At 41.3% G+C, this 24211-nt stretch overlaps 1 protein-coding gene across 2 annotated transcripts in view; it reads left to right on the top strand.

Annotated features, from left to right (window-relative positions):
* sipa1l2 (signal induced proliferation associated 1 like 2) overlaps nt 1-24211 on the top strand; it is a 500895-nt gene that overhangs the window by 29181 nt on the left and 447503 nt on the right. For both annotated transcript variants that reach the window (XM_072251068.1, XM_072251067.1), the window contains exon 2: nt 20199-20338. The gene's annotated coding sequence lies outside the window, so the exon portion shown is untranslated. The remainder of the gene's footprint in view (nt 1-20198; nt 20339-24211) is intronic.

Below are 24211 nucleotides of genomic sequence, written 5' to 3'. Positions count from 1 at the left end.
CCTTTGGGACCTTTTTACGCATTTGTCACTGTAAATGTCCTGAATAGTGGGAAGTTCACACCCACAGATGCGCTGGGCTGTTCGCACCACTCTCTTGTCCTGCGATTGAGGGAAGTACAGTTCCCATACCAGGCAGTGATGCAGTCAGTCAGGATGCTCTCAATTGTGTCCCTATAGAAAATCCTTAGGATTTGGGGGCCCATACCAAACTTCTTCAACTGTCCGAGGTGAAAGAGGCGCCGTTGTGCCTTTTTCACCACATAACCTGTATGTACAGACCACGTGAAATCCTTGGTGATGTTTATGCCAAGGAACCTAATCCTGTTCACCCTCTCAACCCCAAATCCATTGATGTCAATAGGGGCTAGTCTGCCTCCATTCCTCCTGTAGTCCACAGCCAGCCCCTTTGTTTTTGCAACATTGAGGGAGAGGTTGTTTTCTTGCCACCACTGTGTAGTCTGCCTCATTATTATTTAAGATAAGGCCAATCAATGTAGTATCATCTGCAAATATAATTAGCAGATTGAAGCTGTGGGTGATGACACAGTCCTGGGTGCACAGTGAGTAAAGGAGATTGCTTAGGACACAGCCCTTGGGGGGGCTCCTGTGTTGAAGGGCAGAGGTGAGGGAGCCTACTCTTGCCACCTGCTGGTGATCTGACAGGAAGTCCAGGATCCAGCTGCATAAGGCAGGGTGAACGCTGAGGTCTCTGAGCTTCTTGTCAAGCCTGGAGGGAGTTATGTTATTGAATGCTGAACTGTAGTCCAAGTACAGCATTCTCACATAAGCAATCCTCTCCTCCAGGTGTGTAGAGCTTTGGCTATTGTGACATCCCTCAATCGGTTGTGTCAGTAGGCAAATTGTAGGGGTCCAGTGTGGACGGTAGCATGCTTCAGATATAGTCCTTGACTGGCCTCTCAAAGCATTTGCTTATTATTGAAGTGACAGGACGCCAGTCATTCAGACCATGTTATCTTGGTCTTTTTAGGTACAGGGACAATGGTGGATATTTTGAAACAGGAGGGCACTCTACACTGGGAGAGATTGAAAATGTCTGCGCACACACACTGCGCATATTCCGAGTACCTGCCCTGGGATGCCGTCCGATCCTGCAGCCTTGACCCAAATCAAATCACATCAGGTTTGAGTGATTGTTTATTGATCTGTGTAGATGGAAATTTAGATATGGTTATGGATCCCGAAACACGCTGTATGGATAGCATTTAGTGATGAACTCTTCTGTGTCTCTTTTCATTGATCCTGCTCATGCCTGTGGTGTCTTTGTGTCTTCCAGCAACAGAGTGATACATTGGAAATAACTTAATGTGCCATAATATCACTGCCTGATGACTCTGACATTGGTCATCATGAAGTGTTTTGGGAAGCTGGTAATGGCACACATTAATTCCAGCCTCCCAGACAATCTCAACCTACTGCAGTTCACCTATAGGTCTTATGCTGACACCATTTCCCTGATCTTACTCTTATCTCTGGAGCATCTGGGTGATAAAATAGATTGTTTATTAACTACAACTCTGCTTTCAATTCTACAATTCCAAGCAAACTGATCCCCAAGCTCCTAGACCTAGGATATAAACCTCCCTTTGCAGCTGGATCTTTGGTCTCTTGATCAACTGACCATAATCAGTAAGGGTAGGCAGCAACAATTCTGTCACAATTATACTCTACAATGAGGTCCCACAAGGCTGTTTCTTCCGCTCCTACTCGACTCCCTATACACTCTCAACTGCTCGATCTACAAGTTTGCAGATGATACTGTTGTGAGCAGCACCTCAAATAATGATAATTCAGAGTACAGGAAGGAGGTAGAGAGCCAAGTTACATGTGTCATGATAACAATCTTTTCCTCAGTGCCAGCAAAACAAAAGAGCTGGTTACTCACTTCAGTAAAGAGGGTGGTGCAATGCTCCTGTTTATATCAACTTCTCTGAAGTTGAGCATTTTAGATTCATAAGATTGAACCCCCCCCCCCCCCCCCCATTAGCTTGTTTAGTACAACCAGATTGATGCCACTGCCAAGAAAGCTCACCAGCACCTCTGCTTCTCAGGAGGCTGAAGAAATTTGGCATGTTCCTTTGAAACGTCAACAATTTTTACTCAATGATCCACAGAAATCCTCCTATCCTGATGCATCACAGCTTGGTAAATGCGGAGAGTCGTGGATATAGTTCAGTACATTATGGAAACTCTGTTTATAATGCAAAGCAGCCTGCATAATCAAAGGCCCCACCTACCCACATTCTTTCTTCTCCTCTTTTTTTATAAAGGATACAAAAGCCTGAAAGCATGTACTACCAGGTTCAAGGACTGCTTCTCTTCTGCTGTAATAAAAATGTTTCCCTAGCATGATAAACTGGAGTCTTGATCTCAATATATCTCATTATGACCTTACACTCTATTGACTACCTGCACTGCAAGTTCTCTGCAACACTTATCTTACATTCTGTTGTTGAGGTGCCACAGTAGGATAGCCATTAGCACAGCACTATCACATCTTGAGGCATTGGAGTTTGGATTTAATTTCTGATACCGTCTGTAAGGAGTTTGGATATCCTCCCCGTTAATGTGTGGATTTCCTCTGGGTGCTCCGATTTCCTCCCATGTCCCAAAGACCTGCCGGTGGTAAGTTAATTGTCCTGTGATTAGGCTAGGGTTAAATAGGTAGTTTGCTGGGTAGTTTGGCTCATTGGACTGGAAGGGCCTGTTCTATGTTGCACCTCTAAATAAATAAATACAATAGTTTAACCTTGTACTATCTCAATATACTGTTATGAGTTGATCTGTACGAACAGTATGCAAGTTAAGTTTTTCACATGTACATGTGGCAATAATTAATTTACTGAATTGACCAGTTTACTAATGTGATGCTGTTGCTTGAGGTCTAAAGCAAGCCTGGAATTAAATGTGTGCAGTAAACCTGCAGAGTGCTGTAGAGCAGCTTGCAAAGAATGTTCACTGTGTGATACCCCTTTAAACAGCAGAGCTCCAGAGAAAGAGAGCTAGAAAATATGACTGGTCCTTGGTGTTAAATAGGCAAGTGGATGAGATGCCTTCACAGAAGAGAAGACAGTTCAAGGAAACAAAAGGAAGATATTTCAAAGGTGCTTCTGTGTCTCTTTCATTTCCCTCCAATACAGTAATCTTGACCTCAGTCCTCAATGACGGTCTTCATGGACTGCACATTTACTAACAAGATGCTGGATAGAGTGGGTCTTATCGCTCTGCATTTTAACGTGGCTTGGAGTCTCTCACCCCCCCCCCCCACTCGCTTCCAGCCATGGTGATGAACCTTTGTCTGTTTAAAGGTGCCGTATTTGCTTGCTTGAGAGTTAAGTCCCGCTGAGTCCATCGTAAGATCATGAAATCAGTCGATCATTAAGTCGCTTTAAAAGTACGTTGCTTAAAGGCAAATTGCATGCTGTAGGTTGCAGTGAGAGTAATTCAAAAGAAATATGTTTTGTGTGTGTTGCTTAAAAGTACATTATCCTTTTAGGTTTTAATCCATACAAAGTTAAAAGGATAAAGTAGGAACTATCCAGCAATAAACAGTGGTAATAGATTACTTAAATGTCAATATTAAGGTTCATGATTGACTATTCATCCTCTCTGATATTCACATTATTTAAACCACATTCCTTTCCTCTGGTGAAAAAATAACCTGGGTCTGCCAACCACCAATATAAATGTAAACCAGCCCTCAAAGATGTCTTACAGGCCACATAGAAATAAGATACTGGTTGTTAGCTTGAGACATTCTTGCTATATGAAAATCCATCACTCCAAATAAGTAAGACCATAAGACAGAGGAGTGGAATTAATCCATTCAGCCCAACAAGTCTGCTCTGCCAGTTCATCACGGCTGATTTATTTTCCTTCTCTCTCTCATTCTTTATTTGTATTAATAAATATTTAAGCTACCTAAGTTAAGTTTGACTTAAACTTCCAAAAGGACCCATTTTCAATGTTTCCTCAATAAGATTATTAGTATATTGTCAAATTTGAAACATTTCACTAGGTGTACTGAATTCTACTCATTTTTAAAATAAGCCTATATAGTTTTCCCTAAATTAAATAGGTGAAAACGCCATTCTAAATGAAGAAGAAACAGCAGAGCAGAGCTGAAGGACCCAGAATCATTACATCAGGGCCTCGGGCTACATGCACAATAGCTCAGAGCCCTGTGCATTACATGGTTCCAGTTCAATCCATCCTTTCTAAATAGCCCCAAATTAAAAAAAGGTTACTATCCCCAAAACAATGGACAATTTTATAAAATTCTATTTCCTTCCTACAATACAGTAAATATCCTGTAAACAAGTACAATTTCCACCAGCTACAACAAATCATTTTATGGGTAGACAGGAAAAGCTCAGGAATTAAAACATTTGCCTCCTCATTTTTAAGAGAACAAATGTTGGGTTCTATATCCTGATTTGCAGGTGGCTTCACAATACCACTGATCAAAACTTAACAGCCACGTAAGTCACACATTTCCTGGCTGAGGAACATATTGACATCTGTGCTAATAGTGAAAAGCATTCTTTATTTTCAATGATGCCCTATGATTCTTGCATAGAGAATCATTCTCTTATGGCTTCATTGTGCTCACATTCAAAGCAACAAGCTACCTTTAGCAAAAAAAAACATAACTCTCTTGTATCATAAGAAATCAGATCCTTTGCGTTATAATTTAAATACCAAAGAGAATTTTACTGCATGATTTCCTATGATTTTCACACAAATAGCAATTCACTCAATCTTCTTTACTCACCGTCCTACTTTTTCCATCTATCTTTTCATCTCTCCATAAATGACAGGCACTTCACCATTCCTCACTGTCATTTTATGCCTGCATTTTTTGTAGATAGTCAAAGGCTTAAGGAATATAGCACCACTGGATTCTTACTCAATATTGCAAGTGTTCATGAAGCGGTGTTGATCTTGGGATGCCTCAAATGGCAGTGGTATGCTAAAGGGAGCAAAGTAAAGGAAGGTTTGAATAAATTATTTCTTCATATCTGTGATCCTTGGTTTAATCATTTGTCTTTAAGGGTGGCAATTTATAGTCCTTCGACTGGGGAGAGTTGGAAGAACAGAACAAAGTTACAGGAGGCCAGGTATAATGGAAAAAGCCACCTTCAGAGATGCATGGGCTCTGTTGGCCCTTCTAAGGACAGCAGAGGGACAGGATGACTAGAGAAAGTGAAAGCCCTAATGAAGTGGGCAGGAGAAAGAAGAGGAAAATCTCATGCAAACTGAAGTGTAAATGGGTTAGGGGTAGCAGGGAGGGATTGGGCAGAAGTCTAATTCAGTAATTCAATGTATGTTAGTACTCAAGCTTAATACAGGTAAAGGCCTATCTACAAATCCTTTCAGAGATATGGCACTGCAAAAGTCATATTTTAACAATTTTAGTAATGCATATTTTGAGCTTTCACTGTTAATGACACTATTGGAATTCATTAAATTACTGAAATGACTTCAACGTTATTTCATCATCTTACTTAGTGCCACTAGGGATACATTTAGTTCATAACTATATGTTCAGTCCTTTTGTTTCAAATTGCATGGACAATTTCTGTTGTGATTCTTGCTGCTTGCATTTAATTTGGGTGTAATATATTTCTGCTTTCCTATTTCCCAAAAACAAGGTTAAATAAGATTGCATGAAAATATATTTTTACTGTTGATCAAGTCTCAGTAGTTATCCAGTGAATGACAAGATCAAATTGCTGTAGAGGGAACTGGACCGTTGTTAGAGATTGGAGATGCCAGTTTTCAGGCGGAATGTTAATCAGAAAACACCCCCAATTCCAGGTGGCAATAAAAGATTCCATTATCCTGCAGCAGAAAGCTCTCCTCACATCCTAGGCCAATAATCCCCACCATTAAAACATCACTAAACTGGCAGTCAGATTTTGCGCTTTACAAGTGTGTTTCCATCTCCATGTAATTGGTTGAATAGCATTTTAGGAATTCTTGAAGTACTGAAAGATTAAGATAGAATCATAACTTTATGACAGATAAAAATTATAACCATAATTGATTTACTGTTGGCAAGTGCCGGAGGTAATATTCAACAGAAGAATTCATGACATCCCTCTGTACCTCCAAATCTCCACAAAGGTTCAGAAAGGATTAACTCTCCATTACAAATGACTAAACTAGAGGGCAGGAATGTACAGAAATAATTTATTCAAACCTTCCTTTCTTTGGCTGTATCAGGTTTATAATACACCTTTCAGTTGTCACGTTCAATACAGGAGGTGTGTACAATTGTACTCCTGTCTCAAATCTCAAATCGGTGTTCTAACTTTGAAAGGTCATTTAACATTCAAACAGAAACAGCTTTCAACATCCTGAATGCACTCACACAGGACACATTCACTCTTCAGCCCTCAAAGTACTGCAGGTTTTAAAACTGCACAGCCAGATTCAATGTCTACAAGTAGTATTTCTACTTTCAATTGTGCAATTGAACAATTAGTTACAATTTGTATTGTATGCAGTTTTGCAGCAGCTGTAATGAACATAGCAACTGTTGATGGGGAATGTGATCAAAATTTAGTCTATCTGGAAAAACCTGGCAGGAGATTGATACACAGAAGTTTATTCAAGTTCCCATATCTTGCATCCTATGCAAGGGTGCTGCCTCATGTTGAAGTTGAAGAAGTTAGTCATTTGCGTTTGGTAATTCTGGCCATATTTGAAAACAAATTAGCATGTTTTTATATAGAACTCTTCACAATCTCAGATATTCCTAATGTGCTTTACAGCCTAAAAAGTACTTCCATGCTAATCAATATTCTAGTGCAAATTTAACCCATAAATAGTATATGTTTGTAACCAGAAAATTTATCTTTTATTGATAGCGATGACAAGAGTATAGTTGACATTTCAGGCTAAGATCCTTCAGCAGCTTCTGCTGAAGGGTCTTGACCCGAAACGTCGACTGTACTTTTTTGCATAGATGCTGCCTGGCCTTCTAAGTTCCTCCAGCATTTTGTGTGTTGGGATTTCCAGAATCTGCAGATTTTCTGTTGTTTGATATTGTGCTTTTAACTAACATGACTTGCCTGAGAAAAAGCTTAGTGATGAATACTTCAGAATATCTGGAACAGGAACAGATGCAGTCATGTTCTGCTTCTCTACTCATCACGCCTTCTCCTGCCCATCACCTCCCTCTGGTGCTCTTCCACCTTCCCTTTCTCTCATAATCCACTACTCTCCTCTCCAATTCCTTCTTCAGCCTTTCACCCCTTCCACCATCCACTGCAGCAGCTCATTTCATCCCCTCTCCTCTACCAACTCACTTTCCCCCTCGCCTGGTTTCACTTTTCATCTGCCAGCTTGTATTCTTCCAGCTCCTCACCATTTTATTCTGGCTTTTCCCTACTTCCTTTCTGGTCTGAAATATCAACTGTTTATTCTCCTTCGTATATGTTGCCTGACTCGCTGAGAACTTTGTGTGTTGTTCAAGATTCCCAGCATCTGTAATGTCTCCTATACCTAAGAAATACTTCTATTTGTTGGGGAGGTGTTAGGGGAAAAAGTATTGGTAATGCAGTATTTACTGTTACCTAGATGACAATGAGAAGTGGTGAGGGTGGAGTGCTTTGACAGCTATGCCTTCTCTTTGAAATAGTAATTGGAATCCTGCTGTTAGAGAAGGAGCTTACAGGACTGCTTTGAATCAATGGACTGGATCATATTCAGGGATTCATCTTTGGATCTGAATGAATATGCCACAATCATCACTGACTTCATCAAGATTCCATAGCTGCCTGAAAGTGGCTACATAGGTTGATAGGATGGTTAAGAAGGTGTATGGCATACTTGCCTTTATTAGTTGAGGCATTGAGTTCAAAAGTCAGGAAGTTATGTTGCAGCTTTATAAATGTCCTGTTAGGCTGCATCTAGAGTTTTGCATACAGTTCTGGTCACACAATAATAGAAAGAATGTTGAAGCTTTGGAGAGTGTGCAGAAGAGGTTTACCAGGATGTTGCCTGGATTAGAGGGCATGTACTGTAAAGAGGTTGAACAATAAATTTCACAAGGTGTCAGTGGTAACAAATCTGATTCTGGAAGCGGGGGGGGGTGCGGTGGGAGATGTGATTAGCTTTTTATCACTAGTGCAGATTTCATTAGGTCATACAAAATTTTGGAAGAATTTAACAGATGACTGACAAAGGGCTGTTTCCTTGAAACATAGAACCAAGAATTGTTGGGATATTTTGCCCAAGGTAAGTATTGGGCACAGCACTATAGTAAAGCAATGAGTGCATTACCTTACAGGGCCAGCAACTGGGTTCAGTTCCTGCCGCTATCTGGAAGGAGTTTGTATGTTCTCCCCATGACTGCATGGGTTTCCTCTAGGTGCTCTGGTTTTCTCCCATGGTCCAAAGACGTGCCGGCTAGTAGGTTAATTAATCACATGGGTGTAATTGGGTGATGCAGGCTTGTTAGGCCAGAGCAGCCTGTTACTATGCTGAATCTCTGAATAAATAAAAAGCTGACCACTTATCACCTGACTGGAGCAATTTCTTTAAAGGATTTCAGAATCATTGGATAATTTCTCTACCAAAGGGGCTGTAGTTGTTCAGTCACTGAATATATATGGCTGTGCCTGATTGTTCTTTTGAGAATAAAGGAACCTTTCAATTTGAAGTTTATTATCATTCAACTGCATGCATGTATACTACCAAATGAAACATCATTCCGCAAAACCAAGGTGCACAGCTCAGTGAATATAACTCACACACAACACTTAAAGTAGCATTTCCACAATGTTTGATAAAACAGTATTTTTACTTTGTTTGTTAGCTATTACTATTGAGCTGGTTGGCCATGATAACTAACTTTTGATCTAATGTGAAAGTACTTGATCAACATTCCACTGAATGTCACTAATGGAGTAAGGGACAAAGTAGAATGTGCTGCACAGAGCTGAATCTCGCAATATAACGTGTATATGTTACATGGGTGAACTAACTTCCCTTTTGTAGTCAATCCAGAATGACTAAATATGGATTAGACAGTGTGCCGAACAGATTTGCCTCTTTTTCTGGAGTATGTAAAAATTGTGTAATGCCTGGTATATCTGCCTATCTGATATAAATTATTTGGCGTGAGCTTGGACATTTTTATAAAATATGGCTGAAAGTTCAACCAGCAAAATCATTTTTTATCTAAAAGCTACTATTGTACTGTAGAAGTATATACAGTGCATTCTGGTTAATTGGGACAAATCAGGACCAGTATGTTTTAGCCTAATTAAGCAGCTGCCCCAATAAGTCGAAGTGTCACGGAAATAGTTAAAAACGTATTTAAAAAAAAAGACAAACTATTGTCTAACTGAGTAACAAGTTATGTATTTAAATAAAATACAGAACAAATGAGAACACCACCAGAACCTCTATTATAAAACTGTATAATTTCATAATACCGTAGTTATCAATGGAGGAATTCATCTGATTTACGCTGCCATGTATCAGTGTCCATAAAGGGGTAGCACCTCTGGTGAAGGAGCTTGTTGTGTCTGTTCTGGGCAGCTTACTCACCTTTGGTCCCCATCGGACATTCAGCTGTCAACCTGTGACAATGGCTACACCCTGGTACACTCCTTTGACAGTGGGCTAAACCAGGTTAGGGTAGCCGGTGGGCCACGTACCCCAGTGAAATAGGGACATGTCTGTTTTAGCATGTGAAATCAGCTCTGGTGGACTGGGCAGATGAGCTGAACATTGAGATCCAACGGCCAAGAAGGTGGTTCTGCAATACTTTCAGAATTGATAAGGCACTGAAGAAGTCATGGTTATCCACTGCAACCAAAGAAGACTCCACCTTGTTACAACTACTCGTACCACTGGAGTCAGCCTTCTAAGATTGAGAAAGTGGAGCTGTCCCAGTGCAATAGCTTTCCTACTTCAAAAACTCTCCTGCACAGATTTCACAGCCATGATTGGATATGATGGACAACCAACAAGCTGCCATGTTCTTTTGATTGACTGTAAATGAACAAAATCAGCACAGACACCTTAGTGCAGATAATAGACTGCCTTCATACAATGTTTTAGACCAGTGCATCCTCTAAATCTTAGTTTTCATTGTAACATTCAAGATGATTGTCAATACCTTCAAGTTCTTTATCATTCCTAACTTGTTGAAGTAGTGAAATTGTTTCATTTTTCACTCCCGGTTGTTTCTGGCATCTCCAAATCTGAATGCTTGAAACTGCTGTGAACAAAACAATTCTAAATTGTCTTGCTGCTTATTTCTCGCTATCAGTGACAAAAATCACTGCTTTTGAACACAAACACATGCAAATTGTGCTATTTAAAAACTGTTTACTTTCCGTGGTAGTCCAACAGCCACACAAGTTCATGCTACTGATGCTAGTTATAAACTGTTCAGCAACAGTCTCCTGTCCCAGAGAAGCGGCATAGTGTTCCAAATAACCAAATGGTCGTGTTCTCCACTTAGTTTTTGTTCTTTAAGAATTCTCCCAAATATGTGGCTCCCCTAATTAACCAACAGCCTAATTAGCCGGAATCCATTGTATTGAATTTGTGAAGTTCTCTATTGTAGCTGATTATTTAAAACCAGTAAAGTTTACTTGGCATAATCTATCAAATGTATTCATTCACCGAATTTTTATAACATGCTTCAAAATGTTTGTGAACAGATTGTACACTTCATACTATTTGAGTTAATGGACTATTTTATCATTCAAAATAACTGCCAATGCTCCTGTGACTTGTATTGCATGGCACTGACACAGCACAGCATGCCAGGCACAAGCAAAGGAGTGAAGTTTCATATTCCTCCTGTGTCCCTATTTGAAATACTTAAATATACAATTTGAAGAATGATTGAGGGTTGACCTGCCAAAAGAGAAGCATTCTGTTTGTGTGCAAAGCAGTGCTAATACAAGATATTTGCTTTAAAATGTAACGCAGAGTTGAGAATTATCTTTTCTGAATATGAATGTATGAAAGTCATGACCACAGTAAATAACAAGTTGATGCATTTAAGGAAAATTGAGATGGGTGTATTAGAGAGAAAGGAATAGAACTGGCAGTTGATAAGATTGGACAGAGAAATGTGGAAAAATGATTAAGCAACACACACAAGATGATGGAGGATCTCAGTGGGTTTGGCAGTATCTATGGAGGGGAAATAAACAGTTGTCATTTCAGGCTTCAGTAGTACTGAAAAGGAAGGGGATGGAAGACAGATTCAAAATGGAAAGAAGCTTGTGTCCAACATAGCAATACTAAGTGAGAAGTCTTGTATCATATATGAAAAATTGTAAATAGCTAAGTGTTGCATTGATTATTTATATTTTTATGAATTGGAGATTTCAAAGTTCATGGTAAATTTATAATCAGAGTATGTACAAGTCACCCTAGATTAATTTTATTGCAGGCATTTACAGGGTTGTATATGGTGATGTGTATGTATTTTGTCAGGCTCGCTAGTTAGATATTTGTATGTCATGTCGTAACGAGAGGACTGTACAACCTAATTTTCAGCCAAAGCTATGCGAGTCAAATGATTTGTCTCAAAACAAATTGGAGAGCTCAGTAATACCACAAAGGGCTGGTGCGTTTTCGCGGTTTCAGTGAGGCACTGTCATCGGACTCTAATGAGGGATGAAATGACCTTTTTTTTTCCTAATTGGAATAACAGCTGCAGCTGTACAGTCTATTAAACATAGTTGCAAAATATAATGTGCATGTGCAGATGGTGCTCTAGCAATGCAAGAATTTGCACTGTTTTGCTGTTTTTCTTATGTATTCAAATAATGAGAAAGATAGCATTCATTCTGTGATGGTGATAAGGCAGATCTTGCCTACAGATTAACTCTGTATGTCGTTGAGCTAGCACTATTTTTGTTTCTTCATTGTGGACCAGACATTCCACCTCTCCCGGAAGTTCCGGGAGTCTCCCGCGTATTGATAGTGGCTCCCTGATGCCCGTAAATTATATACAATATCCTGGAAATCAATTTTTTTGAGAGCGCGAGAGAGAGTGCGCCATGGCAGAGTGTTCCAAAAAAAAAACGTACGTCACCCTAGACTACACTAAAGTGTACCCCTGCCTAATAGGGGTCAACAATAATGACAGTGTTGCTCACTGCACTGTTTGCAACAGTGACTTTTCTATTGCCCATGGTGGGTTAAGACTGTAAAAGACATGTTGAGGTGAGTTTAATGAGTGTCATTCATTCATTAGCATAGCTAACGTTATTTAAACTAGCGGGCTAGCTGCTAAGGAGCTATTCTATTGCAGACATCCCACCTCTCCAGGAAGTTCTGGGAGTCTCCCGCAAATTGATGGTGCGACCTCCCTGAAATGAGTTTTTTCAGGGTGGGATGTCTGTTGTGGACCATCCAGTTCACTGCTTAGTTTGTGGAAACTGCCAGTATAAATGATCTTGAGGAATTCGGGGCACAATGTAAAATTTGTAAATTTAGCTGATTGATTAGGAAAGAAACAAAAACTACAAATTCTGATCTGGTGGCCTGAAACATTAACATATTCTCTCACCCATAGATGCAGCCTGACTGCTGAGTACTTTCAGTTCATTTTTATTTCAGTTTTCTAGCATGTGCCGTTTTTAATTCCCAGGCATAAATTCTGCTTGGCATTGATTGATTTCAGCAGGTTATTTGATCTTAGACCAGATAGTGCTTGCCTTCTGTCTTTGTATTTATTTATTTATGAGTGTGGATTAGGCCCTTCAGGCCCAACAAAGCACCAACCAGCAACCCACCAATTTAATGCTAGCCTAATCACAGGACAATTTAGAATGACCAATTAACCAACTAACTGGTACGCCTTTGGACTGTGGGAGGAAGCTGAAGCACCTGGAGGAAATGCACACAGCCGTGGGGAGAGCAGGCAGCATCAGGAATTGGAACTCCAAATCTGAAATGCTCCAAGCTGTAATAGTGTTGCGCTCACTGCTACACTACTGGGGCGCTCTGTTGACTGGCACCCAGTATTAACTTGGTATGTACTGTGTGCATAGAATAAAATTATAACAAAGCCATTTATAATGTGTGTATTTTAATTAGTGTATCAGTGTTTTCCCATCTCCTTATTACTGTACAACATCCCCATCCCTGCTCTAGCTACATTTTGTTCCTAAAATCTTAACTGAACTTGTGAAATTCCTTCCTAGGGCCTCTCAGACTTAACCTGTAGCATCTTTACTGTAGTAAAATGTTTCCATTCTACATTTTATTCCCAAAAAGTATCATGGAGACGTTTTCAAAGGTGCTATGTAAATTCACATTATAGTGCTGTCTTGTTGAATAAATGCAAAGTGAAGTTGAAATATGGGGACCAAAGCAAAACTCACTGGATGGCAAAGGAAACAAAAAGAATGGATGCAGCTGAATAATCCAAATGAGAACAAACAGACTTTCGCAAACTGAAAGGGAGGTGAATAGGAAAATAAAATTGGGCAAAGAGCAAAATGTGAACAGAATTAATGCAAAAAAAACTTTCAAAAAATTTCCCCATCCACTTGAATAGAAAGTGGATAATTGGGGGAGGGGTGAAATTTAATGACGATCCAACAGAATAATCTAATTAATGTTGCATTGCAGGGCCACAATGTTTTAAATGAGCCTTTATCTCAGAAACAGAATGTTGCTGGTAGAGGTTAAGAGATGAAAATTGATGAGGTTTTAGAAAGGCTGGGTGTGCTTGGATAAACCATTCACCTGGTCTGTGTGGGTTGATTATGGATGGCTGATGGAACTGGGGATGGAGATTGTAATAGGGCTGCTGTAAACTCCCAGTAGTCCCTGCATTATGGATAAGTTGTTCGGAAACTGGAGATTTACAGTTATGACATCCTTGTTTAAATTTTTTTAGTTGATGTAATGGCGAAGTTTGAGGAAGGAGATGGATTGTTTCACCTTTATATCTATGTAGAATGGATGGTTAGCAAAATTGAGGCTGGTGGAGTAAATGGATTAACTGGAGTAACAATTAGAAAAAAGTGATTGGAGGATGAATCAGAAAACAATGTTCCAGCCCTGTATTAATTAATTTGGGTGCGGATGTTAAAATTTGCAGGTGGCATCAAGCATGGAGGTATAGCAGACAGTGAGGAGGATAGCAATGGACTGCATAAAGATGCAAACTGATGGATAGGCAAACAAATGGCAGAGAAATTGTAGTATAGAAGTGCAAACTGTATTTTGGCAAAAAATGAGAGACTAAACAAGCTTAATGAGCCTATTGGTCATCAAGCATCTATTTACAGTAATTCAGTCTGTTAATATTTCTCACAGTTACCTAAATCACCAGCACACTCACACACCCATACACATATATGAGATTCTACCGTGTGTGTGTGTTCACTCTCACTCACTCTGCAGATGAGGATTGAATGTGGGTCACTAACTGTGATGCAGCTCCAATAACTGTGACACCATTCCTTGACAAGTACACTGACTTCTCAAAGGATCCAGCATTGTTCTTACTGAACAGCTTGCTGTGGAATGAGCTACCAGAGAAGTGGTTGAGGTTGATACAATAACATTTAAAAGATGGCTAGGTGAAAAGGAAAGTTTGAGGGATATCGGTCAAATGCAGGTATATAGGGCTGGTCTAAATGGGCACCTCTGTAAACACAAAGCTAAGGGGCCTGTTTCCATGGTGTATGACTCAATGGTGCTGATTATATGTGGCAACTGTACTGATGTAGCAATTACTGTAAGCTGAAAGTAGATGCTGTTTTCTTTGTGATAGATCTGTTTAAATACTACTTGCAATTCACAGCAGAATAGGCCATTCAGACTAACTGGTCCATGGTCCTTTTATCTCCTCTTTAACCACCTTAACCTGCAGTATATACCAGACACTTATTTTGAAAGAATAATGTGGCTTTGTATGAGACTTTAACACTGTTACTGTGAAATTGCAAGGGGCATGGTAGCATAGCAGATAGTGAAACGTTTTACAGCACCAGCAATCACCGATCAGGGTTCAACTCCCACCACTATCTGTAAGGAGTTTGTACATTCTCTCTGTGAACTCATGGGTTTCCTCCGGGTGCTTCAGTTTCCTCCCACATTCCAAAGATGTATGCTTAGGGTTAGTAAGTTGTGGGCACGCTATGTTGATGCTGGTAGCAGAGCAACACTTGTGAGCTGCCCCCAGCACAATCCTTGAACTGTATTGGTCATTGATGCAAAGGACGCATTTCACTCTGTGTTTAGATGTATATGTGACAAATAATTCGAAGAAGGAAGTCTGAGAGTCGGAGTGGGAATGCGGAGGAAGACGTCTTTGAATTTTTCGTTTTTTTTTCCGTCGGCGTTCAGAGAAGTGGGACTGTGCAGGCATGTGACGTCGGGCAGTAAAGCGCGGAAGATTTAAAAGGAACAGAGCCTCATACAGCGGGCAGCGTAGTTTGTGGGCTGCGGAGTGAGCCGGGAGCAGAGTGAAGGCTTAAGGGCTTCGGCTCAACGGGCTTAGGCGGAAACAGGTGAGGCGAGGAAGATTTGGTATTCATTTTTTGTTGTTATTTGAGGAGAGGGGCAGTATGAGTGTGAGGGCAGTTTGTTGTTCTCGGTGCCGGCTGTGGGAGGCCCTGGAGTCTTCAAGCCTCCTGGACGTCCACATCTGCGCCAGGTGCGCTGAGATGCAGCTCCTAAGGGACCACATTAGGGAACTGGAGCTGCAGCTCCATGACCTTCTTCTGGTCAGGGAGAGTGAGGAGTTGATAGAGAGGAGTTACAGGCAGGTGGTCACACTGGGGCCATGGGAGGCAGACCAGTAGGTCACGGTTAGGAGGGGGAAGGGGAAGAGTCAGGTAATAGAGAGTACCCCGGTGACTGTGCCCCTTGACAATAAGTACTCCTGTTTCAGTACTGTTGGGGGGGGACAGCTTACCTGGGGGAAGCGACAGTGGCCGTGCCTCCGGCACAGAGTCCGGCCCTGTAGCTCAGAAGGGTAGGGAAAGGAAGAGGAGGACAGTTGTAATAGGGGATTCGATAGTAAGGGGGTCCGACAGGCGATTCTGTGGACGCAGTCCAGAGACCCAGATGGTAGTTTGCCTCCCTGGTGCCAGGGTCCGGGATATTTCTGATCGTGTCCAAGATATCCTGAAGTGGGAGGGTGAGGAGCCAGAGGTCGTGGTACATATAGGTACCAGTGACATAGGTAGGAAAAGGGAAGAGGTCCTGAAAGGAGAATATAGGAAGCTAGGATGGGAGTTGAGAAAAAGGACCGCAAAGGTGGTAATCTCGGGATTACTGTCTGTGCCACGCGACAGTGAGAGTAGGAATGCAATGAGGTGGAGGATAAATGCATGGCTGAAGGATTGGAGCAGGGTGCAGGGATTCAAGTTTTTTGGATCATTGGGACCTCTTTTGGCACAGGCGTGACCTGTACAAAAAGGACGGGTTACACTTGAATCCTAGAGAGACCAATATCCTGGCAGGGAGATCAGCTAGGGCTACTGAGGTGACTTTAAACTAGAATGGTTGGAGGGTGGGAATCAAATTAAAGAGGCTAGGTGAGAGGAGGTTAGTTCACAACAGGGGGGATGGGAACCAGTGCAGAGAGACAGAGGGGTGTAAAATGAGGGTAGAAGCAAAAAGTAGTAAGGTGAAAAGTAAAAGTGGCAGGCCGACAAATCCAGGGCAAGCACCAAAAAGGGCCACTTTTCAACATAATTGTATAAGGGCTAAGAGAGTTGTAAAAGCGCGCCTGAAGGCTTTGTGTGTCAATGCAAGGAGCATTCGTAACAAGGTGGATGAATTAAAAGTGCAGATTGTTATTAATGAATATGATATAGTTGGGATCACAGAGACATGGCTCCAGGGTGACCAAGGATGGGAGCTCAACATTCAGGTATATTCAATATTCAGGAGGGATAGACATGAAAGAAAAGGAGGTGGGGTGGCATTGCTGGTTAGAGAGGAGATTAACGCAATAGAAAGGAAGGACATAAGCCGGGAAGATGTGGAATCGATATGGGTAGAGCTGCATAACACTAAGGGGCAGAAAACGCTGGTGGGAGTTGTGTACAGGCCACCTAACAGTAGTAGTGAGGTTGGGGATGGCATTAAACAGGAAATTAGAAATGTGTGCAATAAAGGAACAGCAGTTATAATGGGTGACTTCAATCTACATGTAGATTGGGTGAACCAAATTGGTAAGGGTGCTGAGGAAGAGGAATTCTTGGAATGTATGCGGGATGGTTTTTTGAACCAACATGTCGAGGAACCAACGAGAGAGCAGGCTATTCTAGACTGGGTATTGAGCAATGAGGAAGGGTTAATTAGCAATCTTGTCATGAGAGGCTCCTTGGGTAAGAGTGACCATAATATGGTGGAATTCTTCATTAAGATGGAATTCTTCATTAAGATGGAGAGTGACATAGTTAATTCAGAAACAAAGGTTCTGAACTTAAAGAAGGTATGAGACGTGAATTAGCTAAGATAGGCTGGCAAATGACACTTAAAGGGTTGACGGTGGATATGCAATGGCAAGCATTTAAAGATCGCATGGATGAACTACAACAATTGTTCATCCCAGTTTGGCAAAAGAATAAATCAAGGAAGGTAGTGCACCTGTGGCTGACAAGGGAAATTAGGGATAGTATCAATTCCAAAGAAGAAGCATACAAATTAGCCAGAAAAAGTGGCTCAGCTAGGACTGGGAGAAATTCAGAGTTCAGCAGAGGAGGACAAGGGGGTTAATTAGGAAGGGGAAAAAAGATTATGAGAGAAAACTGGCAGGGAACATAAAAACTGACTGTAAAAGCTTTTATAGATATGTGAAAAGAAAAAGATTGGTTAAGACAAATGTAGGTCCCCTACAGATAGAAACAGGTGAATTGGTTATGGGGAGCAAGGACATGGCAGACCAAATGAATAATTACTTTGGTTCTGTCTTCACTAAGGAGGACATAAATAATCTTCCAGAAATAGTAGTGGACAGAGGGTCCAGTGAGATGGAGGAACTGAGGGAAATACATGTTAGTAGGGAAGTGGTATTAGGTAAATTGAAGGGATTAAAGGCAGATAAATCCCCAGGGCCAGATGGTCTGCATTCCAGAGTGCTTAAGGAAGTAGCCCAAGAAATAGTGGATGCATTAGTGATAATTTTTCAAAACTCTTTAGATTCTGGACTAGTTCCTGAGGATTGGAGGGTGGCTAATGTAACCCCACTTTTTAAAAAAGGAGGGAGAGAGAAACCAGGGAATTATAGACCAGTTAGCCTAACATTGGTGGTGGGGAAACTGCTAGAGTCAGTTATCAAAGATGTGATAACAGCACATTTGGAAAGCGGTGAAATCATCGGACAAAGTCAGCATGGATTTGTGGAAGGAAAATCATGCCTGACAAATCTCATAGAATTTTTTGAGGATGTAACTAGTAGAGTGGATAGGGGAGAACCAGTGGATGTGGTATATTTGGATTTTCAAAGGGCTTTTGACAAGGTCCCACACAGGAGATTAGTGTGCAAACTTAAAGCACACGGTATTGGGGGTAAGGTATTGATGTGGATAGAGAATTGGTTGGCAGACAGGAAGCAAAGAGTGGGAATAAACGAGACCTTTTCAGAATGGCAGGCAGTGACTAGTGGGGTACTGCAAGGCTCAGTGCTGGGACCCCAGTTGTTTACAATATATATTAATGACTTGGATGAGGGAATTAAATGCAGCATCTCCAAGATTGCGGATGACATGAAGCTGGGCGTCAGTGTTAGCTGTGAGGAGGATGCTAAGAGGGTGCAGGGTGACTTGGATAGGTTAGGTGAGTGGGCAAATTCATGGCAGATGCAATTTAATGTGGATAAATGTGAAGTTATCCACTTTGGTGACAAAAACAGGAAAACAGATTATCATCTGAATGGTGGCCAATTAGGAAAGGGGAGGTGCAATGAGACCTGGGTGTCATTATACACCAGTCATTGAAAGTGGGCATGCAGGTACAGCAGGCGGTGAAAAAGGCGAATGGTATGCTGGCATTTATAGCAAGAGGATTCGAGTACAGGAGCAGGGAGGTACTACTGCAGTTGTACAAGGCCTTGGTGAGACCACACCTGGAGTATTGTGTGCAGTTTTGGTCCCCTAATCTGAGGAAAGACATCCTTGCCATAGAGGGAGTACAAAGAAGGTTCACCAGATTGATTCCTGGGATGGCAGGACTTTCATATGATGAAAGACTGGATGAACTAGGCTTATACTCGTTGGAATTTAGAAGATTGAATCCTAAAAGGATTGGACAGGCTAGATGCAGGAAGATTGTTCCCGATGTTGGGGAAGTCCAGAATGAGGGGTCACAGTTTAAAGATAAAGGGGAAGCCTTTTATGACCGAGAAGAGGAAAAACTTCTTCACACAGAGAGTGGTGAATCTGTGGAATTCTCTGCCACAGGAAACAGTTGAGGCCAATTCATTGGCTATATTTAAGAGGGAGTTAGATATGGCCTTTGTGGCTAAAGGGATCAGGGGGTATGGAGGGAAGGCTGGTGCAGAGTTCTGAGTTGGATGATCAGCCATGATCATACTGAATGGCAGTGCAGGCTTGAAGGGCCGAATGGCCTACTCCTGCACCTATTTTCTATGTTTCTATGTAAATAATGCTAATCTAATCTTACAGTCAGACAATCTACCTCATTAAAGGCACTATATAAATGAAGCTGTTCATCCATCCATATGTAGTTATAATACTAGCAGCATTTTTTTCCCCTATGTTTTGATTTCCTGAGCTTTCTGCTAAGTTTCCCTTTGACATTTTTAATCTGCATATTTCTGAGAATTGCATTCAATTCTTTCAATTTTATACTTGCTCTCACTAGTTAACAGTTCAAGTTGGAAGCATTGTTGCATCATTGGAATTGCTGTAGATGTGCACAGATTTTAAATGAAAATCTTTTAAGTAACAACTATTTGTCAAGTTTTATACAAAAGTGGAAATTGCAGGGTTTTGATGTAAAGTTGAGGTCTTCCATGAATACTACCTCACAACTTTTTTTATTTTCGTACTGCTTATTTAATTTAACTATTAAAAATATATATATTTACAGTAATTAAGTTTTTCCCTCTTATGTATTGTTCTGCACTGCTGTCGCAAGACAACAAATTTCACAATATATGCTGGCAATATTAAATCTGATTCTGATTCCTTTCTTTGCAGGGCTTATGCAAGTAGTGTTGCTACTTCCCTGGTGATCGAGACAGAATTATGACTTGTGCCTCCACTTTCAAGGAAACTGCTTCATCATGGACTATGGAAGGTGAAATCTGAACTGGTTTTCTGTGATTTCAGGTGAACAGGTGAGTACCTAGTGAGCAGCAAAAGCCATGTATGCTCCTGCTGCTGGCACCAATTGTTAATATTCCTCTTCTTTGTTCATTTGCTCTGAAGAGTCATTGAAAATGAGTCTCCAAACAAGATTGAAGTGTATTGCCTGAGCAGAAGTACAAAATATCCAGAGTGTTGATCTTTAATTTGTCTCTTTTACATTAACTTGGCAGTATCTTGGGAGATAAACAGAAATACATCTTCTGAATTCAGTTATTATGGTATCTTTGTTCATTAAATAAGACATAAATAGTTTTGTCCTTGTCTTTAAAAGAAAGTTACAAACTTCTTACTGAACTAGTGCTGCTGTCACTAGCAGTAAATTCAAAAGATCTGATACAACCTTTTGATGGGTGAATAGTTTGAAATAAAATGATATGAATAATAAAGATCTTTCTGTCTCAGCAAGTGTTTTTTTTAAATCATCCACACAGTCTATTCTGGTATAGACTGTGTGAACAGCATCCTGTACTATAGTAAATCCCTCAAGCACTTCATTGAGTGTGATAGAAAATTGATCAAATGTGAGGGCAAAGATTGGCAGTAAATAGTTATTTTTCAGACTGGATGACAATGTAGTGTTTCCATCTCTTAGATTTTTGTTTTTGTTTTTTTTATTTTACCTTTACTTCCAAGGTAAAATTTTAAAGGTTTGCAATAGCACAAAGCTTGGAGTGAAATGAACAACAGTGTTTAGTAGCAGAGTGGAAGAGAACATGGATGGACATTCTGAAATGTGGTAACTTAATTTTTCTTGTAAAGAGACATTGCAATGATATACTGTATATTGGTAGAATGAATAAGAAGATGCAGTGAAAGGTAGATTGTAAATTTTCTATGGGTGTTCACTTAAAGGACAAGCAGTTAGGTACTTACATAAACCACCAAAGGTAGCAGGAGAAGTTGATAAGAATGCATTTTATTAAAAGAGTAAACGAATACAACAAGATATAGATCAGATACAGATATGGGCAGAGAAGTGGCGAGGAGTTTAATCCAGGTAAATGTAAGGTTTTGCACTTTGTATATGAAAGGGGAAAATATACAGTTAATAGTAGGCCTCTTCATAGCATTGAGGCACAGAGGGATCTTGATGTCAAGGTGCATAATTCATTAAAAGAGGCTATGCGATTGGATAAAGTGGTAAGGAAGTCATGGGGCATGCTTGCCTTCATTGGTTGGAGCCTTGAGTGTAATAGTAAGGAAGTCATGCTGTAGCTTCAGTCAGACCACACTTGTATTATTGTATGTAGGTCTGATTGTCCCATTATATGAAGAATGTGGAGGGGGTTTGCCATAATGCTGCCTGAATTAGAGGATATGAGCTATAAGGTAAGGTTAGACAACCTTTGGTATTGTTCTCTCTTGAGCATCAGAGTCTGAGGGCAGGCATGATCGAGGTTTCTAAAATTATGAGAGGCTTAGATAGGATAACCAGTCAGAATCTTTTCCACAGTGTAGTAATGTTGAAAGCATTTAAGTTTGGGGGAGGAGGGAAGGCATTGGGAGTTTAAAGATGACATGAAGGGCAAGGTAGGTACCTGATGTGGATTACCAAAGGCAGGGGTAGTAGTGTACACAGGCAGTTGGGTAGAGTTTAAGAGGCTTTTAGACAAATACGTGAATATGAAGGGAATGGAGGGATACATATGATATACAGGAGGACACAGTATAAATTGGCAGCAAGATTGGCCAAATGGCTGTAGTGTTCCAGAGGTTTTAAAATTTCAACCTCATTTTGGGTGTTATAAATAGAAGGTATTGTACAAATTGAAGCTATAAAATGCTACCAAACTCTCAGCTAGTGTGTTTTGAGCAATTCTGATCATCAGACACTGGGTAGTAATGTTAAAGTATAGCAACTACAAAAGCTGAAATTGTTCTCCTTGTAAATAGTCATAGTCATAGTCATACTTTATTGATCCTGGGGGAAGTTGGTTTTCGTTAAAGTTGTACCATAAATAATAAATAGTAATAGAACCATAAATAGTTAAATAGTAATATGTAAATTATGCCAGTAAATTATGAAATAAGTCCAGAACCAGCCTATCGGCACAGGGTGTCTGACCTTCCAAGGGAGGAGTTGTAAAGTTTGATGGCCACAGGCAGGAATGACTTCCTATGACGCTCTGTGTTGCATCTCGGTGGAATGAGTCTCTGGCTGAATGTACTCCTGTGCCCACCCAGTACATTATGTAGTGGATGGGAGACATTGACCAAGATGGCATGCAACTTAGACAGCATCCTCTTTTCAGACACCACTGTGAGAGAGTCCAGTTCCATCCCCACAACATCACTGGCCTTACGAATAAGTTTGTTGATTCTGTTGGTGTCTGCTACCCTCAGCCTGCTGCCCCAGCACACAACAGCAAACATGATAGCACTGGCCACCACAGACTTGTAGAACATCCTCAGCATCGTCCGACAGATGTTAAAGGACCTCAGTCTCCTCAGGAAATAGAGATGGCTCTGACCCTTCTTGTAGACAGCCTCAGTGTTCTTTGACCAGTCCAGTTTATTGTCAATTTGTATCCCCAGGTATTTGTAATCCTCCACCATGTCCACACTGACCCCCTGGATGAAAACAGGGGTCACTGGTACCTTAGCTCTCCTCAGATCTACTACCAGCTCCTTAGTCTTTTTCACCTTAAGCTGCAGATAATTCTGCTCACACCATGTGACAAAGTTTCCTACAGTAGCCCTGTACTCGACCTCTTCTCCCTTGCTGATACATTCAACTATGGCAGAATCATCCGAAAACTTCTGAAGATGACAAGACTCTGTGCAGTAGTTGAAGTCTGAGGTGTAAATGGTGAAGCGAAAAGGAGACAAGACAGTCCCCTGTGGAGCCCCAGTGCTGCTGATCACTCTGTCGGACACAGTGTTGCAAGCACACGTACTGTGGTCTGCCAGTCAGGTAATCAAGAATCCATGACACCAGGGAAGCATCCACCTGCATCGCTGTCAGCTTCTCCCCCAGCAGAGCAGGGCGGATGGTGTTGAGCGCACTGGAGAAGTCAAAAAACATGACCCTCACAGTGCTCACTGGCTTGTCCAGGAGGGCGTAGACACGGTTCAGCAGGTAGACGATGGCATCCTCAACTCCTAGTTGGGGCTGGTAGGCGAACTGGAGGGGATCTAAGTGTGGCCTGACCATAGGCCAGAGCAGCTCCAGAACAAGTCTCTCCAGGGTCTTCATGATGTGGGAGGTCAATGCCACCGGTCTGTAGTCATTGAGGCCGCTGGGGCACGGCATCTTCGGCACAGGGACGAGACAGGACATCTTCCACAGTACAGGAACCCTCCGGAGCCTCAGGCTCAGGTTGAAGATATGGTGAAGTACTCCACATAGCTGAGGGGCACAGGCTTTGAGCACCGTGGTACTGACACCATCCGGTCCTGCAGCCTTGTTTGGGCTGAGACGTTTCAGCTGTCTTCTCACCTGTTCAGCCGTGAAGCCCACCGTGGTGGTTTTGTGTGGGGGAGGGGTATAGTCATGAGAGCAGGGTGGGGGACTGTGAGGAGGGGTAGGAGGGGAGAGTGGAATATGTGTTGGTTGGGGGCCGACAACAGATGGCTCATGTGGGGGATGGGCAGGGGTCACATGTTTCAAGAAGATTTGACAAAGGTATGGAAAATCATGAATGCTTTGATAGTATAGACAAAGGAAAAATGTTTCACTACTTAATGGTCCAGGAATTGAAGTTTATTTGCAGTGATGCCAGGAACAACATGAGAATATTTCTTTAAGGTAATGAGTAGCATTTTTGGGTTTAGAACATAGAACAGTACAGCACAGTACAGGCCCTTCGGCAAACAATGTTGTGCAGACCCTTAAACCCTGC

The sequence above is a fragment of the Mobula birostris genome, chromosome 2 (assembly GCF_030028105.1).
Source record: "Mobula birostris isolate sMobBir1 chromosome 2, sMobBir1.hap1, whole genome shotgun sequence".
Lineage (NCBI taxonomy): Eukaryota > Metazoa > Chordata > Chondrichthyes > Myliobatiformes > Myliobatidae > Mobula > Mobula birostris.
The sequence above is the reverse complement of the archived record's forward strand: the minus strand, read 5'-3'. Positions and strand labels throughout refer to the sequence as shown.